General features: G+C 34.9%; 1 pseudogene; it reads right to left on the reverse strand.

Annotated features, from left to right (window-relative positions):
- Positions 1-9,535: 9,535 nt before the first annotated feature.
- Positions 9,536-21,072, reverse strand: part of LOC100619877 (growth hormone-inducible transmembrane protein-like) — a 68,345-nt pseudogene continuing 56,808 nt past the window's right edge.

Genomic DNA, 21,072 nt, shown 5'->3' on the forward strand with positions numbered 1-21,072 from the left:
TATCTAAGGCTTTTAAAGGGGGAAGGGTATATGCATTTAAATAATGTCTACAACATGCCAAAGATTATGCTAAGTACTTAATAAATGTTGAATTTCATTGTCAAAAAGCACTGTGAGGTAGGTGCTATTAATATCTCCACCTTAAGGTGGAGGAAACTGAGATGATGGGTTAAGTGACTTGCCTACAATCACACATGCAATAAAGTGCATACGGTTGGGTTTAAACTCAGCTCTTCCTGACTTTAGGTCCAGTGGCATCTACCATGTCACCAACTGTAATCTTAATGTTCTTTACAAAATGTCCCCTTTCTACCTTTCTAGTATTTTAAAATATTAATCCCCCCCACAAACTCCATGATCCAGGAACATTTGTTTCTTCCTGGTTCACAAATAGAACTTTCAGTCTTCAAACTCCTTTATATTTTCATCAGTTATTGCCCATATCTGATCTCTATTTTCACAATTTCCTTTTAGTTTCTCTGTTTTCCTTTAAGATTCAGATCAAATCTCACCTTCCAAAAAAAGACTTATAGTGATCCTCTCAGCTCCTCTGCTCCCTCTGTGAATGGTCCTTCTAAAAAAACCTCCCATTTGCACTGTATATATTACATAAGTACATAGTTGTTTGCATAACAATAATTCATTCAATAACAGCAAAGTAAGAGAATAAGAATTTATATGTCTTCCATTATGTTCCAGATTCTATGATAACTGCTTTACAAATATTATCTCTTTTGATCCTCACAACAACCCAATGAGATTGGTATGGTTATTATTCCTATTTCATAGTTAGGATAAATGAAACAAACAGTTTCACTGACTTGTTCATGATAACAGAGCTAGTAAGTGTCTGAGGAATGATCTGAATTTATTTTAAGGCCCCATGATCTATCCACTGAGTCACATAACAATAAATACTTCTTAAACACATAAGTGCTAAAAATTTTGTTAAGTGATGTGAATAAAAAATAAGAAACAAAGAATTCTTGTCCTTAGGGAACTTACATGAAAATAAAATAACACAACAGAATGTTGAAATGCAGATGAGAAGAAGAAAGATAACATGCAAAGAGGAGTGATTGAGAAATCTAGACTAGAAGCAGAGTAAAAGTAAGGGGGAAGGAGGACAATCTATTATGCTCTTAGCTAAAGTAAAAATATCAGGGGTAGCAATTATGAACTCAGACATAGCAACTATATGTAAAGCAAATTATATATATATATATATATATAAATATATATAATTAAAAGTGATTATAAGGAAACTATAGCTTCCTAAAAAATACCATAGACAGTGAAGTAATACCAATACCAAATATGTATATGCCAAATGGAATAGTATCTAATTTCTTAAAAGAAAAAGTAAATGATCTACAAGAGTAAATAGATTGTGAAACTATAGTAGGAGAACTCAATTTACCCTTCTCCAGAGTAGATAAATCTAACAAAAAATTAACAAGAAAGAGGTTAAGGAGACAAGTAAAATTTTAGATAAGTTAAATATAACAAACTTCTGAAGAAAACTGAATGAAAAAAATAAAATAGGTTTTTCTCAGTCATATATGCTGCCTACACAAAATCTGACCATGTAATAGGGCACAAAACCTCACAACCAAATGCAGAAAAGCAGAAATATTAAATGCATCATTTTTGGATCATGATAAAATAAAAAATATTCAATGAAAGGACATAAAGTATAGATTAAAAGTTAATTAGAAAAGAAATAATCTAATCCTAAAGAGTAAATGGATCAAAGAACAAATCAGAAAGACAACCAATAATCTTATAAAAAAGAATAACACAAAGAGACATCATAGCAAACTTTACTCCATGGCAATCTTTAGGGAAAACTTATATCTCTAAGTGCTTAATAATAAATTAATTTAAATAAATGTATTAATAAAATAAAGAGCAGATCACGGAACTAGCCATACATCTAAAAGTAGGAAAATAGCAAATTAAAAATCCTTAATTAAATACCAGATTCAAAATCCTGAATATTAAAGGAGAGAATAATAAAATCGATTGTTAAGAAAATAATTGAACAAATAAACTAGGATTGAAAAAAAAACAAAATAAAACAGATAATAAATCATTGACTTAGTTAATTTGATTTTAGAATGTTGTATCAGATTTCAAGCAATATTATAAAGCAGTAACCATTAAAATAATCTGATGATACTGGCTAAGAGATAGAGTGATAGATGAGTGGAATAAATTGAGGGCATAACAGACAGTAGGTGATGTCCATAGTAATCTAATGTTTAATAAATACAAAGATTCCAGTTTTGAGGACACGAATATATTATTCATCAAATATGCTGGGAACACTAAAAAATAGCATTAAAGAGACTAGGTATAGACCAAATTCCAAACTATATATCAAGATAAGGTCAAATGGATACATGATGGGTGATGTTATAAGCAAATTAGAGAAGCATTGAATAGGTCACCTGTCAAAAATATGGATAAGGAAAGAATATATGACCAAACAAAAGATAAGGAAAATTATAATATGTAAAATGGATCATTTTGATTACATTAAATTAAAAGGGTTTTATATAAATAAAGCTAATGTAGCCAAGATATTGAGGAAATCACAGAATTTATGTAGGAGGTTTCTTTGATAAAGGTCTCATTTCTTAAATATATAGAGCTGAGTTTAATTTATAAGAATATGAGTCATTCTACAATTAATAAATGGTCAAAGGGTATGAATATGACTTTTCAGATGAACAAATAGAATTCTAAGATATACATAGTCATAAAAATGCTTTAAATCACAATTGATTAGAGACAATCTAAAAAAATAAAAGATGGGCTGGCCTAGGTACTTTTTTTACATAAAAATTTTTGGAATAGCAGTATGGATAATTTCACAGGAATGCAGTTCTTTGCAAAAAATATACATTTTATTAGCTTGTGCATTCTTTGATGGCAGGGACTATTTTTTGTCTTTCTTTGTAGCCCCAGAGATTAGCATATTGGGGACATGGTAAGTATTTAAAAAGTCCTTGTTGGCTAACTGAATAACTGAAAAGCAGTAAAACTAGGCTATGCACATCTCCACATTCATGCTTCTATTAAAATCTTCAGTGTTTATCCTTGAGTGAGTGAGCAATTCTCTGTGAAAAATCTAGCTGCGTGTCATGAAAATCTGATAGACTTCCATTTATACTTTATTCTATTTTGATGATAGAGACACTGTTTTCCCATTTAAAAAATTAATGGTTTTGCATCACCTCCTGGGACTAGCATAGTGAACATTTCATTAAAGTCTATTTAATAAAAACTAAAGACAGTAATGACTCAGAGAATAAATGAGTAAATGAATGAATGAGTATTTATCATATGCTTACTCTATGCCAGGCACTGTGTGAAGTGCTATCAAGATACATAGAAAAAGCAAAGGCAACCTCTGTTCTTAAGGATCTCTCACTCTAGTTTGATATTACAACATGTAAAATATAGCTTAACTCTAGCTTAAATAAAAAGTCAAGACAGGGAAGTCCCTTAGAGCACATAGCTGTGAGACAAAGCAGATAACAAGGATTGGTGGCCCAATTTTTGCATTTGCAACTCAAGTGACAATGCCACAGGTTACCAAGCCACAAGGGCTTGGCATATGGGAAAGGTAAGGATGGCTTTAAGACCTACGAGTAGACCAGATGGTAAATCCTGGTGGTTTCAACCCTTCAGCCAAAATGTAGTTAGTGATTTCCATCTCATTTAAGTGGTATGAGGTTTCAGATCCTGTCTGAGCTCAAACATGTTGTGGGTAGCCTGGGGTCTATGAGGGATGTCTAAGAGAAGGAAAATGTGTAGATGAGGTATATTTCCAAAAAAATAACAAACTGCATTCATTATATGGGAATCAAAGTATGCTAGAGTATGAAGTTTTAGAACATCATAAATAAACAACCACTTGTGATTTGTCTGCTCTGTGCTAAATTCTAAGTATGCAAAGATAAAAAAAATAGTCCTTGAAGTCCAGAAGGGTTTTATTATTGGGTAGACATAAGTACATTATAAATGTATTTAAAAATATAACAACAAAAGCAGGATATGTGAGGAGAAATCATTTACAGTTGGTTGTGGGAGAAGGGTAAGGATGAATAAGGAAAGACCTTCAAAAAGGAAATTAAATTGGAGTGAAGCTTTGAAGAAAACAAGGATTCTAAGACAGAGCACTGAGTAGAGAGTACACAATCCTATGTGACAAACCCCTCATTTTGTAGAGGATGAAACTTTTAATAAAGTAAAATTGCCAAGGTCAAAGAGCTAAGAAGTAACTAACTTGCAATTTAAACTTATGTAATTTGACTATAAATCTAACGGTCTCTCCACTTATTTTTTAAAACAATAAATTCTAACTTCATAATTATATGAAGATATTGGCCTATATGTCTAATAATGTTCCATTTCTTAAAGTGTTTGACAAATTTAAAATTAAAATTATTCAAAAGTGGATATGTGCATTTTTCATATTTATTATTAAACTATATAAAATGTTTCCACCCCCTCATATGGTTCTCTCTAAATAGAACTGCATGAAGTGAACCCGGCTGAGGATTCTGATCTATATTCTGAGGAAGTATACACGTGCCTCATTTTTAATCTGTATTCAGATATTCAGATCAGGAGCCAGGTTACTAATTGATTGTTCTGAAGACAGAGTGCATACCACATCAAATTAATTGGAAATCTGGAAAGCAGCCTTGTATACATAATGCATTTTTCCACAGTTGAGATTACTGTTGAATTTGAGATATTGCATTCAAAATGTGAGCATTTTGAAAACTATATTACATGTCATCCCTGTCCCTTTTTTATTATTCACACATTAAGTACACAGAGAGGTATATTTAATATACCAATGATATGAAAACTCCAGGAATATATTACTAAAAGTGATATCTCATTTTTATTTATTTGGTTAACATATTACAAATGAGTACCAGAAAGCTTGATTTGGAGTTTATGTAAAAGGTAGCAAAAGAAGATATTTTTAGTAATGAAATATGTAATTTAGGATCCTTACTAATTAAGCAGAAAGTCTCTACTTAGAAGATAAGGATTGCTTGAACACTATCATTAGTTATTCTTGTGATCTTTAATCTTTACATTCTTCTTTCAGTAGTTTACATGTGCTTTTTTTAAGTTTATATTCTCTTTAGTTTATATAATCATGGCTACATGTTCACCCTTTGCTATGTCCTTTTTCATTAATCCCAGAGGAATTTATTGATTAGAATAATTTTACAAATCTGAAGAATAATTTCCCATATCTGATGCACCTACTTCCTCCTTTATATTTCAAAAGTTGCCCAAATAGCTAAAAGATTTAAGGAGGCTCAGCTCATCTGTCCAGAGGTCCTTAAGGAGTTTACTATCTTGTGTGGATGGGAAAATGTGTGCACATATACATGCAAAATATGTATACAAAGTAAAGGACAAGTGATTTCAAGGGTTCAGGGTATTATGGAAATCAGAAATAGCCTTGTTAAGGACAATGGAAACTAACTTAAGGTCTGAAAGAGACTTCAGATGTCATCTAATTCATCTTTCTTCATTTAATGACAAGAAAGTTGAAATTAGGGAAGTTAAATGAATTGGAAGACTTTGAGGGAAGTTAAGATTCTAAGAGACTGAAGTAAGGAAACCTTTACAAAGGAATGGAAGTAGAAGACAAAGTGCTATGAAAAAGAAAGAGAAAATGGGTCAGTGTGACTGGGAAGGAAAAGAAGAAAGGGGGAAAAATATAAGATCAGTCTGACTGGATTGGCTGAAACCAGATTGTTAAGGATTTTTAATACCAAACAAAGGACTGCTAGAGGCAATAAGGATTCAAAGAAGTTTCTTAAGCTGGGGAATGGCATGGGAAGATGTTTTTTGTGAATATCAATTTGGCAAATGTATAAAGAATGGATTAGAGAGGAGAGAAACTGGAAGTAGGGAAACAAGATTAAGATGTCAGGACAATAGATTTTGCAGCAGGTGATGAGATCCTCAAGCAAGGTGTTGGCAATGTAAATAGAGAGAATGGGAATGGAAAAATTTAAGAATGTCATCTGAGAAAAAGAGCTTTTGCAACTCTGAAGTACCACCTCACACCTAGCAGATTGTCCAATATGACAGCAAAGGAAAGTGATAAATGTTAGAGGGGATGTGACAAAATTGGGACACTAATACACTGCTGGTGGAATTGTGAATTGTTCCAACCATTCTGGAGGGCAATTTGGGCTATGCCCAAAGGGTGCTAAAGGACTGTCTGCCCTTTGATCCAGCCATTGCACTGCTGGGTTTATACCCCAAAGAAATAATAAGGAAAAAGACTTGTACAAGAATATTCATAGCTGTGCTCTTTGTGGTGGCAAAAATTTGGAAAAGGAGAGGATGCCCTTCAATTGGGGAATGGGTGAACAAATTGAGGTATATGTTCATGATGGAATACTACTGTGCTAAAAGGAATAAAGAACTGGAGGAATTCCATGTGAACTGGAATGACCCCCAAGAATTGATGCATAGTAAGAGGAGCAGAATGTTGTACATAGAGGCTCTTACATTATGGCACAATTGAATGTAATAGACTTTTCTACCAGCAGCAATGCAATGACTTAGGACAATCCAGGGGAACTTGTGAGAAAGAACACTATCCACATCTAGAAAAAGAACTGTGGAACCAAAAATGCATTAGAAAAATATATGTTAGAACATATAGTGCAATAGGGATATGATTAGAGTTTTGATGTTAAAGGATGACTCTACTACAAATATGAATATCATAGAAATATGTTTTGAACAATGATACATATATAACTCAGTGAAACTGCTTGTCAACTTTGGGATGGGGGAGGAGAGACCTGGGAAGGGAGGGATTATGAATCATGTAACCGTGGAAAAATATTCTAAATAAAAACATTTTTCAAAGAGCTTTTGAAGTTTCTTTTTTTTTTAATTAATATATTTTATTTGATCATTTCCAAGCATTATTCGTTAAAGACATAGATAATTTTCTTTTCCTCCCCCCCCCACCCCCCATAGCCAACGCGTAAGTCCACTGGGCATTAGATGTTTTCTTGATTTGAACCCATTGCTTTGTTGATAGTATTTGCATTAGAGTGTTCTTTTAGAGTCTATCCTCTGTCATGTCCCCTCAACCTCTGTATTCAGGCAGTTGCTTTTTCTCGGTGTTTCCACTCCCATAGTTTATCCTTTGCTTATGAATGGTGTTTTTTTCTCCTGGATCCCTGCAAGTTGTTCAGGGACATTACACCGCCACTAATGGAGAAGTCCATTACATTCGATTATACCACAGTGTATTAGTCTCTGTGTACAATGTTCTCCTGGTTCTGCTCCTCTCGCTCTGCATCACTTCCTGGAGGTTGTTCCAGTCTCCATGGAACTTCTCCACTTTATTATTCCTTTTAGCACAATAGTATTCCATCACCAACATATACCACAGTTTGTTCAGCCATTCCCCAATTGATGGGCATCCCCTCGTTTTCCAGTTTTGGGCCACCACAAAGAGCGCAGCTATGAATATTTTTGTACAAGTCTTTGTGTCCATTATCTCTTTGGGGTACAAGCCCAGCAGTGCTATGGCTGGGTCAAAGGGTAGATATTCTTTTGTTGCTCTTTGGGCATAGTTCCAAATTGCCCTCCAGAATGGTTGGATCATTTCACAGCTCCACCAGCAATGAATTAATGTCCCTATTTTGCCACATCCCCTCCAGCATTCATTACTTTCCTTTGCTGTTATGTTAGCCAATCTGCTAGGTGTGAGGTGATACCTCAGAGTTGTTTTGATTTGCATCTCTCTGATTATAAGAGATGTAGAACACTTCTTCATGTGCTTGTTAATAGTTTTGATTTCTTTATCTGAGAACTGCCTATCCATTTCCCTTGCCCATTTATCAATTGGAGAATGGCTTGATTTTTTGTACAATTGATTTAGCTCATTATAAATATGAGTAATTAAACCTTTGTCAGAGGTTTCTATGAAGATTTTTTCCCAATTTGTTGTTTCCCTTCTGATTTTAGTTATATTGGTTTTGTTTGTACAAAAGCTTTTTAGTTTGATGTAGTCAAAATTATTTATTTTACATTTTGTGATTCTTTCTATATCTTGCTTGGAAGATGTAACCGTGGAAAAATATTCTAAATAAAAACATTTTTCAAAGAGCTTTTGAAGTTTCTAACCACAAGCAAGAAATGTTTTTTTTTTCTGTCAAATTTCTACAGGACATCATCAATGATACTGATGAACATCTTTAGCAAGCTGTTTAACATTTTATTTAATATTTATATTAAAATTGATCTGTAACTTTATCAATGTCCATATTCTCTCCAATGATTCAGACCACCATCCATCCATGTGCATACTGTGTAACTTCTGTCCATATCTTCTCATCAGTTTACCACAAGGAAGCCATGTAAAGGAAAGTGTCTTCATATTCTCTTGAAATTTTGAAGATGCCAATAGAAAACTTGAACAGTCAGCTTGTCATCCTTCACCCAAGCTGTTTTCTTATTTTATTATGCATTTTCTTTGTGATATTCTTTGCTCCTGTCATTTGAAGTTCTTTGTTATATGTCTTAGGTTGTTCCCATAGAATACCTGCCTCTCCAATGATTCTTGAATGATCTTCATTTATTTTTAAGAGAAACTAACATAAAACACATTTACTGACCTTTGTTGAAAAAAACACATCTTATATGAATCAACACATTAACTGGAGCAAGATAGGAATAGGCAACCTATTTGATATTTCTGAAGTTTTAAACATAAAGCAAAATGACTTAAAAAAAAGAACTTATAAATATAAACTATGATAGGGACACTTAGGAGAGGTTAACAGTCTGAGACTAAACAGACTACTTAAGTACCTTGCCTATCCTTAGAGTATATATGAATTTTCCAAACGTACTTTCACAATGACACTTTTCTGTCTTTTTTAGGATAGATGTTTTTCCTGAAGATATCAGATGAGTGCTAATTCTGTTAAAGATGGCTATATACCAATAACTAAGCCTGATAAGCCCTTCATTGTCAGTTAACAAGTGGTAATCACTTCACACTCTTAAAGCAGAATCTCCTCTACATCATTCCTGGGGCTCCTTCTTATATACACTTCAATCTTTTTCGGATGGCAAAAAGAATCTTTGTTAACAGTATAAAGCAAATAAAAATATACTAAGTTTCACCTATAAATTTGAAATGGAAAATGAACAGAATGTTGAAATAAAATGGTATTACTAAAAAGTCAGATCCTTCCTTTTCCATGAACAATTATTCATAAATAAAAACAGAAAACTTTATGTGCTTATTTGCAAGAGAAGTGTTGAATTTATTCTCAAGAAAGGTGGAACTTGAAGCATCATATTGTACTGGAATAGAAACTATGCTAATGTGGCTCTCATATTCTGACTTTAATCAAAGCTGCTTATACAAGAAATGATTTAATAAGTATACACTAAGAACACAAGCAAAGAGTATTTGAAGAGTTTTTAGATGGTTCAAAATGGAATCAATTTATTTCTTCCTGTTGCTCCCAATTGCTAGCTTGGTGGTTACTTGAATAAAAGATATGTAGTGTATATATGTAGATACCCATCATCATGTTAATGGGGTCATATCTTTCTACACCATATTGTGGCATTATTTCTGCACCATTGATGGTTTTTGGGGTATCATATAGGAGGAACATGTTAAAAATAACTAATTCACCATATGTTGCCACAAAATAAAGACTAGCACCAATTACAGTGGTAGGTGGTAGAAACATAGATCCCAAAGAAGAAACAAAGATTCCCAGTGGTGCTCCCATGTTTAGAAATGTTTTACTTGGAGCACCCATAGCAACAGTAGAGAGGCCTCCCACAATGCTTGCTGTATACCAAGCAGCTCAGAGGATCAAAGGGCCACCCAACAAAGTCAGAGGGGCCACCACTACACCTATGACAACAGAATGGGCCATGCAACAATATGTTTTAGGCCTGAGTTGTGTTCATATAATATTGACTGAACCATCATTCCAGCACCCATGACAGTGGCAAAAGTTGCTCTGATTGCCAACCAAGAGCCTTTCATCATAAAGGCCATTAAGCCAAGTGATCAGCAGATTGCTAAGGCAGACAATGCTGTTAAACCAACACTCACTGGGAATACTGATAGGTGGCATGAATTCTGTTCTTCACATACTGAGGCCAGATTAGAGTTTTTTCAATAGCCCCAATCTCATTTGACATTCCCTAGCAATAGAAGCAGAGTGCTCCAAGGCCAACAGTGGCTTCTCCAGCAACAGACCGCCTTCCCACCTGATCAATTTTAAATATTTTTTCTGCTGATGGTTCAAATGCTACTTGCTTAATTTCTTGGCCAGTTTCTCCATGCTGGACTCCAACTCTTGATTTGGTAATGGAGCCTCTGTTGGATTGCAAGAGCCATTGATTATTTGTATTCAGAATGGAATTCCTCAGAACAGGAGAGGTCTTGGGGACTGCTGAGGGGAGAACCCTGGAAGGTAGGGTCCAGAGACATACAAACTTTCTCTACAAGCATGGTGTTGCAATGAATTCACCAATTATTTCTGAAATACGCTGCTGGTCAGCTCTGCTGCTCCCGATAGGGCCCTCCAGATCTCCTCAGAGGTTCACAAGCCTCCACCCCTCCTTCATCTCCTCCCTGGCTTCCTTCAACTTCCTTCCTGTCTTCCATACCTGCAGCTGCACGCGCAACTCCAGTCAGCCATGCACAGAGCGAACAGTAGGAAGGAGCTACTCAGGAGGAGGCCGGTGCAAGCAGGAAGGTGTCATGATTATCATTTTCAGTTCTTCAAACACTGTTTTGTTCATTCCATGTTTCATAGGAACATGAAAATGATTAAATCTTGGGGATTTTGTTGTTATTTCAAGGACAAACTTGCAATTTTTAAAGGAGCTTTTCAATTTCCTGAAAACAACATACATTTTATTTAATTCTGGAACAGATTTGTTCTCTATTTGTAACCATTGTCCCACAGATTTGCAGAGGTGGTTAAGATCTATACAAGTGCAAGATATGATATAATTATGACACAATCTGGGCAGTGGACATTCTTTATTCACTTGATCTTTCTGGTGAAGATGATCAGACCAAACTCTTTAAGGTAATGGAATATCCATTATAGGGACATTTATATGAAGTATATGTACACACACACACACACTTCATATATACACTTTTTTGATGACAATGTTATAGATTTTGTTTATTTTTAAAATTTTATTTAATTAGATGATTAGAATAATTTTCCATGGTTATAAGACTCATGTTCCTTCCCTCCCCTCCTCCCAGACCCCTCCCATATATGACACACTATATGACCACTGGGTTTAGCCATCGATCAAGACCCTTTTTTTCTTACTATTAATATTTGCACCAGGGTGATCTTTTAGAGTCCACTTTCCCAGTCATAGCCCCACTGACCCATGTGATCAAGTGGTTGTTTTTCTTCTGTGTTTCTTTTCCCCCAGTTCTTCCTCTGGATGTGGATAGCATTTTTTCTCATATGTCCCTCCAAATAGTTCTGGATCATTGCATTGCTACTAGTAAAGAAGTTCATTACATTCTATTGTACCACAGTGTATCAGTCTCTGTGTACAATGTTCTCCTTGTTCTGCTCCTTTCGCTCTGCATTAATTCCTGGAAATCATTCCAGTTCCCATGGAATTCCTCCAGTTTATTATTCCTTTGAGAACAATAGTATCCTACCACCAGTACACCAGTATAACCACAATTTGTTTAGCCATACCCAATTGGAGGGCATCCCGTCATTTTCCAATTTTTTGCCACCACAAACTGCATGGCTATGAATATTCTTGTGTAATTCTTTTTTCCTTATTATCTCTTTGGGGTATAAACCCAGAAGTGCTATGGCTGGCTCAAAGAGCAGACAGTCTTTTAGTGCCCTTTGGGCATAGTTCCAAATTACATTCCAGAATGGTTGGATCCATTCACGACTCCATCAGCAATGCATTAATGTCCCAATTTTGCCACATCCCCTCCAGCATTCATTACTTTCCTTTGCTGTCATGTTGGCCAATCTGCTAGGTATGAGGTAGAACCTCAGAGTTGTTTTGATTTGAATTTCTCTGATTAGAAGGTATTTAGAACATTTTTTTTCATGTGCTTATTAATAGTTTTGATTTCTTTAACTGAAAATTCCCTATTCATGTCCCTTGCCCATTTATCAATTGGGGGATGGCTTGATTTTTTGTACAATTGATTTAGTTCCTTATAAATTTGAGTGAATAGACTTTTGTCAGAAGTTTTTGTTAGAAAGATTCTTTCCCAATTTGTTGCTCCCCTTCTATATTCTTACAAGAAGTGTATGGGATGTTCAGGAAACACAGGAAGAACCTGTGGTATGAGGGCTTGCCAAGTTCTTTTCAAGGCTACTCATAGAACTTGGACGCCACCATCAGGTACCTGATCATTCCCTGTGACTTAAAGAAGCTATAGGATTCTTAGTAGCCACAGCCCTGTATAAACATCCCAGGAGATAGGCTAAACCAGATTGAGGTAATCAACAGGAACTCAAACCCATCAGTGACTTAGAGGGAAATGCCTAACCTAATCATATAAAATTTTCTCCTGGCAGAATAAGCAGATGAAAAAAAAATGTACCAAAGGCCATGAAGAGTGCTAATTCATGCACTGTGCAATCCTTCAGATTTGGTCAGACACTGAAGAAGACAAGGGACATCTGAGACCAACTGTATCTGGAGCCATTAGGAGTGGTCCTCATTTTTGTCTCTCCATTAAATTTCTATGGCTGGAAAAGAGTAAGACTGATGCCTTTGTGCAACTCTGCCTCATTTAAATCCAATTCATACACAAGTTGAGATCTGTGATGTCATTTGCTCTTCAAAATGAGGAATGAACAGTCTCTTATGGGAAACTAGTGTTCTGGGACTTGGTGCAACTATAACAATATTATGTGCTAACAAAAGTATCTGAAAAACCTCACCTTTCATTGGGAATAGCTCATCAACAGTGCCAAACCATTTATACAAGCATATTTTTTTTTATTTTTTATTTGTCTGATGTTTATTATATAAGAATAATTAAACAAGATTTTACTTGTTATGTCTTGCAAGGAATCTTGACTATTTTCATATTTGGATGAGATATTTTGTTAGAAGATATATTTTGCTCTAGTTAATCTAGAGTTTTTGGATTTTCAGATAGTTATTGATTGATGTAGTCATATCTATGATGAAATTACATATTGTGGCACTCACCTTAGAGACACCTCATCTTCAGAATATTCATGGAAAAATTTCAAGCTGTTAAATTAACAAATTTCTTTTAAAAAAACAAGAAATTTACCTTTTGTCATAGAATTAGTACTGTATATTGGTTCCAAGGCAAAAGAGTTGTAAGGGCTAGGCAATGTGGCTTAAGTGACTTGCCCATGGTCACAAAGCTAAAAGGTCCCTGAGGCCAGATTTGAACTTAGGACCTCCACTCTCTAGGCCTGGTTCTCAATCCACTGAGCCACCCAGCTGCCTTCAATGAATGCTTTACAATCAATAGATAACAGTGATATCAGGTCATATGAAACTTTATATTTCTCAGGTACTTTTATTATCATAAAGATATACAGTGTTGTTATGAGATATTAAATGTTTCGCACTTGTATTTTAAGCAAGAAATACATGGATCATTCTCATATGAAAAATTTAATAGACATGACATATTAGTTATATTGGTTTGTAACTGTTGATAATTTTGATATTTATTTTTTAGCAAAAGTGTTACTCACTTCTTCACATATTTCATAATAAATTTAAACTGAATCTGCAACCTGACTATTTAAAGGTATTAAAAAATTAAAAGTAATCTTACAATTTATATAACTATAAGTATGTGGTGCATTCTTTTTTAAAATTAATTTTAAAAATTTGTTTATTTAGAATATTTTTCCATGGTTCCATGATTTATGATTCCCCCCCTCATTTTCCCTCCTCCCCTCCCAGAGTTAATAAGTAGTTACACTGGATTATACAAATATTGTGCAAAACCTATTTCCATGTTATTCATATTTGCAATAGAGTGATCTTTATACATCAAAACCCTAATCATGAACAGACTTCCGGGGTGGAGCCAAGATGGAGGAGTAACTAGGGCAGCAAGGTTGTCTCATTACATGACAAATTCTCTCCAACAAAGAGTAAATTATTGCCACAAAACTAATAAAGGAGTGAAAGAACCCAGAAGGAGACAGAGTGAAACAACCTTCAAGAAAAGAAAATGCCAGAGAAGGCAGAGACCATCTGGGGAACTGAGTTGAGAGGGGAGCAGAGCTAGCAGTAGGTTATAGAATGAAGTGGAAAGCAAGCCAAGAGCAAACCACAACCTCCCGCAACCCCCCCCCCCCAATCCACATCTGCTGTAACAGGTTCTGAACTTAAATCATAACTAACATTCAGATCCTGACATCCTACATGGGCAAATAGTGGTCTAAGCCAACTCACACCCCTTGAAATTTCAAATCTGTGGAGAAGTCTGGATTCCCAGCCCAGGGCAGCCTAAGCTGACAGGGTCTGGCTCATCCACATGGGCCCAGAGCAAAGACAGGAATCCCAGTGTGGGCTTCAGATGAGGACGTATAGTTTGGGGTGAGGACATAGTTTTCAGGGGGAGCCTCCCCAGGATATTTTTGCCCAAAACAAATGGTTGAGTTCTAGGACAGGGCAATCAAGGGTATGCATGATTGAATCAAGAACAGCTTGAGACCCAAAACTTGAGCCTAAGCTTGTGGCTAGAATTTTATCAGCCTCTTCCCTGATCAAGTTCAGACTAAAATCAAAAGCTTACATTGAATTCTGAGGAAAGTCTTTCAGTTATTAGCATCATAAGGGTCATTTGAATCAGCAGGGGATGGGCCTCTCATAGTTCTCAGCCCTCAGACCATCTGGTAAACTAGTAATGACCCAGAAAATAAGCTGAAAATAGTATTAAGGAAGAACTGAAGTTTAAGAGGTTACACTAATTTCTCAGAAAACAGAGCTTGACTATAATTAGATAGGAAAACTGAGGAAACAAAAAAGCACCTAACTCTAAAGAATTTTTATGGAGACAAAGACCAAGGTGCAGACACAAAAGGGGACAGGGAAAGCAAAGGGAACACACCCAAAGTCCAAAAGGAAAATATGGATTGGGCACAAAGTCTGGAAGAGCTCAAAAAAAGACTTCAAAAACCAATTAAGAGAGAGAGAGAGGAAAAGTGAAGAAGAGAAATGAAAGTGATCCAAGAAGAAAATAAAGTGATGCAAGAAGAAAGGGAAGTAATGCAAGAAAAAAAATGAAACCAATACAAGAAGAAATGGGCCAAATGAAAAAAAGGAGAACCAAAAACTGACAGAGGAAAAGTAAGTCTTCAAAATCAGAATTTACCATCTAGAAACTAAGAATTTCATGAGAAATCAAAACACAATAAAACAGAATCAAAGGAATGAAAAAATGGAGGAAAACATGAAACATCTTATTGGGAAAAAAATAGATCTAGGAGAGACCATCTGAGAATTATTTGACTACCTGAATGCAAAGATGACAAAAAAATCCTTGGATATCATATTAAAAGAAATTATCAAAGGTAGCTACTTTGATCCTTGAACAAGAAAATAACATTGAAATCAAAAGAATTCACAAATCACCTACAGAAGAAATCCTCAAATGTCAACTTCCAGGAATGTCATAACTAAATGTAAGAACTACTAAGCCAAGGAAAAAAATACTGCAAGCATCCAGAAAGAAACCATTAAAATACCATGGAGCTACAATCAGAATCACTCAGGACCTAGGGGCATCTACATTAATGGAGGGTAGGTCATGAAATATGATATTCAGGAAGGCCAAAGATTTGGGTTTAGAGCACAGTCACCTATCCAGAAAACTGAGTATATTCTTTCGGGGGGGGGGGGCGGGAATGGTCATTCAATAAGATAGAAAATTTCCAAGAATTCCTAAGGAATAAGCCAGACCTAAAAAAATTTGAAATCCAAACATGAGACAGAAGAGAAGCCCAGAAAGATAAAAAAGGAAGAGAAAAATTAAGGAACTCATTAAGATAAAAATGTTTGTATGTCTACATGGAAAGAGGATTTCTGTAATTCTCAGAAATTATTCTCAGAGAAAACAGAAGGAGTTTACTCAAGAAAGAGGGTGAAGAAGTAAGCTGATTATGATAATGTGATATATATGATGATATATGATGATATGATGTATATGTAAATGTGATGATATGGAATGATATGTATGATATATATGCATATGAATGATATGTAAAAAATCAACCAAGGGCTGAAAGAGATGGTTGCACTGAGAGAAAAGGAAAGGGAGAGATAGAATGAAGTATATTATAAAACATAAAGACACTTGAAAAATAATTAAAGAGAGGGGAGGATAAGAATGTTGATGAGCAATGCTGAAAATTTATTCTCATTGTAACTGGCTCAGAGAGGGAAAAACAAGTATACTCAGTGGAGTATGGAATTCTAACTTACCCTTCAGGGAAGTAGAAGGGAAATAACACAAAGGAAGAAAGGAAGTAATTGGAGGGAGGGGGAAGTGGGGGTGTGAAAAAAAATCCTGGTAAGGAGGAACAGAGAGAAAGGGAATAGAGCAGGACTTAATGGGGATAATATTATGGAGGGAAATAAATAGTTAGTAATCATAACACAATGTGTTTGGGATGAACTCAGCCATAAAACAAGCAGATAGCAGAGTGGATTAAAAAGCAGAATTTTATTATATCTTGTTTACAAGAAACACATTTGAGGCAGGGTGACACACAGATTCAAAGTGAAAGGCTGAAGCAGAATTTATTATGGGTCATCTAAAGTAAAAAACAAAAACAAAAACAAACAGGAGTAGCAATCATGATACCTGACAACACTATAGTAGAAATTAATCTGATTAAAAGAGATATAAAAGGAAATTACATTTTGCTAACAGATATTATAAACAATGAGGTAATATCCATTACTAAACATTTATGCACCAAATGGTATAGTATCTTGATTTCTAAAGGAAAAATTAAAGGAGCTTGAGGAGGGAGTAGAAAGTAAGACCATACTAGTGGAGTATCTCAACCTTCCCATTTTCAGAACTAGATAAATTGAACAAAAAATAAATAAGAAAGAAGTAAGGGGAATGAATGAAATGCTAGAAAAATTAAGAATTAAATTAAGAGTTAATAGATATCTAGAGAAAACTGAACAGGGATAAAAAGGAATAAAACTTCTCAATAGTACCTGGTACATATACAAAGATCAACCATGTACCAGGGCATAGAAATTATGCATACAAATGCAGAAAAACTAATAATAAATGCAACTTTCTCAGATCATAATGGGATAAAATTATAATTAAAAAGTGTTCATTGAAAGGCAAACTTAAAATTAATTAGAAAGTAAATAATCTAATTCTTCAGAACTGGTGGATCAAAAAAGAAATCCTAGAAACAATTACAGACTTCATTAAAGAGCATGACAATGAGGAGACAACATATCAAAATCTATTGGATACAGCCAAAGCAGTACTCAGGGAAAATGTATATTGCTCAGTCTATATAGCAACAAAATTGAGAGGATGGAGATAAATGAATTGGACCAGCAAATTAAAAAGTTAGAAAAAGAACAAATTAAAAATATCCAGATAAAAATTAAATTGGAAATCCTAAAAATAAAAGGAGGAATTAACAAAAATGAAAGTAAAAGAACTATTGAAAATAAGAGTAGGAGCTGATACTTTGAAAAAACAAATAAAATAGATAAAGTACTAGTTAATCTAATAAAAAAAGAAAGAAGAGAAGCAAATTAAAAGTATTGAAGAAGAAAAGGGTGATCTCTCCTATAATGAAGAACAAATTAAGGTAATTTTTAATAACTATTTTGCCCAATTATATTGCAATAAACATGACTGTTTAGGTAAAATGGGTGAATATTTTAAAAATATAAATTGCCTAGATTAACAAAAGAGGAAATAGAATATTTAAATAATCCCATTTCAGAAAAAGAAATTGAACAAGCTATCAAGGAATTTCTTAAGAAAAAATCTCCAGGGCCAGATACATTCACAAGTGAATTCTATCAAAAATTAAAAAAAAAAACAACAAAAAACAAATAATGTAGTCTCGAGTAATAAGAACAGATCCCACTAAAATCATAGCCATGGCCTAGCTAGAATTAGCCATGTAGACCCATGACTTCACCTGATGTTTCTAACCCCTCTCTGCTATACTTTGTAAATACTGCATGTCCTTCCAAGAAACTACTAGTGCAGGCATTCTATGAGAATCTGGGTTAGATGGTTATACATTGACACATTGATTCATTATACTATAGAAAACCCTGTCTAAGCTTCAGTAAAGTAAACTAACTCATTGTACTAATATTGTAAATCATTACTAACAATTGTCTTTGTAAAAAGATTACGTAATCCTTTAGCCCTATAATGCCATTGCCCTATAAAATACTAGCTGTGATGAAATAAACTTCATTGTGATGCACAATCCATGCCTTTTGTAAGAAATAGTCCTCTAGCTAAGCCATAAAGGGCAGTAAGCATTCACAAATGTTGGTGCTGTTTAGAGGAATTAAAGTTTGAATTTGGATAAATAAAAATATTCAATAGCATAACTATATACTTTAAGACGTATTAGAGATCTTGGGTATTCTTTTTTCTTCCTTAGGAGGCAAGTCATAGCCATTTCTTAGGGCAGAAAAAAAAGATAGGGAGAGCTTCAGGTCCCACATTGAGATAGTGGAAAAGTCAAGCTTCAAATGGTTTTGAAAATTATTTTTGAATGCCATCATTTATTTGAACATTTTTGAGCCAGGTTGGCTTGTGTGAGAGATTTCTGTTAAGTAGCTTAGAAGTTACAATAAATGTTACTGTAACATTTTCAATTTTAAAATCGGATTTTAAAATTTGTATTTCCTTCTAAACTAAAATTGAAATTTATTTTCCAAGGGATTTAACCTAACTCTTCCATATGTAACATATTCAAATAACTTTCTGAAGGTAAAATAATGCAAATCCTTAGTTGCTACTAAGATATCTTAAACTCATCTGGGGCCTCTTGAAGATAAGAAATCTCTAAGAATCCAGTGCCAGAAGCCCAATTTGGGAAAATTCTTACTGATATTGGTATTTTCTGGAGAAATAAAGAAACTCCTGCTCTAATTCACTAAAGTTTTCCAGTCTTCTAGTTATTCTTACCTACCACTCCCAAAATACTTGACCCTATTGAGCAAAGCTACATTTTGCCAGCAATATGAAGCAACAGCCCTTGATATTTTATAAAAATCCCTAGTAGTTCCAGAAAGAGGCAAAGAGAAGAAAGTGAAGTGTGTTATTTAATTGTGCTTTTTATTGATATTCATATTAGGCTAACCAAATCAATTTTTCAGGGTTCTAGGAACCTCCCTTGAGAGTGCTCTTTGGGTGTGTCTTTTTACAATCCAATCACCTTGTGTTCTAGTGTGTCTCCCCATCCCAAGCACACACACATACACTCTTAGATACCAGGAATTAATTTCCCAGTTCTATTTAACCAATTCATATTGATAGCTTTTATAAAGATATTAACTATCAAAAAAGAAAAAAAAACCAACCAATCAAATACTGAAGCACAAACATTTCTCTCCCAATACCTGGAGAGTCACACTCTTTTCATACCCTGGGGAGGGTGGGCTCCTACAATATATATTTTTTTTAACCTTTACCTTCTGCCTTGGAACCAATACATGTGGTAAGAGTTAGGCAATGGGGTTTAAGTGACTTGCCCAGGATCACATAGCTAGGAAGTGTCTGAGGCTATATTTGAACTTCCCATCTCTAGGCCTGGCTTTCAATACACTGAGCTACTGAGTTTCCCCCTTACAATATGATTTCTGCATAATATCATTGGCACTATGCTCAAATGGGGCATAACCATTTGGTTGAAATACAAATTTTATTCTGTGAGGATTTGAAGACTGAACTATAGCACTGGTGATGCTCTTAGACTATCTAATGGAACTCTCTTTTACTCCTTTTAAAATATATAAACCTCTAATCGCCTTCATCTGGAAGCAGAAAACAATAAACTCAAAGATGAAAAGAACATTGTCTTATATTGCAAGGCTATGTTTTGGGAAGGGCTCTCCTCTTCCCCAGAATGCAGTGAATCAAAGAACAATGAGACCAAGAGGGATAGACTTTGGATGTGTAATGCTTTTTAAATGCACCTCAGTTCCAGTTCCATAGTTAATCAAAATGGCTACTCTTTACTATGTGGTTACTCAACTGCAACCAGTTAGAGACTTCATGTGCTAAAAATCTCTCCAAGGTATTTTCTTTATGTATCCTTTTGCCTCCAGAAAAGCAAGTTCCCCACATTTTTCCACAGGTGCATGTTGAGAAGAGTAGGGGAAAGAATGGTAGCTGCATCAGCCAAACACTCCAAATATGCTCATAATACATAGGCTTATTGATTAGGTCCCCATTCTATTATGGTAGATGGTATGGTATGGTATGGTATGGTATGGTATGGTATGGTATGGTATGGTACTCTCTGGGTGAGAGAGGGCTAATTTCCAGCTATGTTGTTATCACTGGTGTTGGTAATGAGAGGCAGCCTGGTGTAATAAGTAAGACTCTGACCGTCATGATAGTGTTGTGGGGGGCTTGAGGTGAACCTGGGCTTGGGGAAGGGTACTCTTGCAAGAATACAAGACTTCATAACTTAGTTTTGAAATAAAAAGAGAAATTTATTCATTTAAAACTCATGTTGAATTTGGCTGGGAGGATAGTGTGCAGAGATTGACCCTGCCTTGTCTTGGAGCTATGTTCTGGGCTTTTTATATCTTACAACAGGGGCTTGGTGACCAGGAATGAGGGAATGGATAGAGGTTAGGCAGTAGTAGGGCATGTAGTGTCTCAAAGACACTACATAAAGGTCAAGCAACTTGTGAATTTACAAGGAACAAAGAAACAGTCAGCTGGGAAAGGCTGCCTTGAAGGGTCTCTCTAGAGAC

The sequence above is a fragment of the Monodelphis domestica genome, chromosome 2 (assembly GCF_027887165.1).
Source record: "Monodelphis domestica isolate mMonDom1 chromosome 2, mMonDom1.pri, whole genome shotgun sequence".
Lineage (NCBI taxonomy): Eukaryota > Metazoa > Chordata > Mammalia > Didelphimorphia > Didelphidae > Monodelphis > Monodelphis domestica.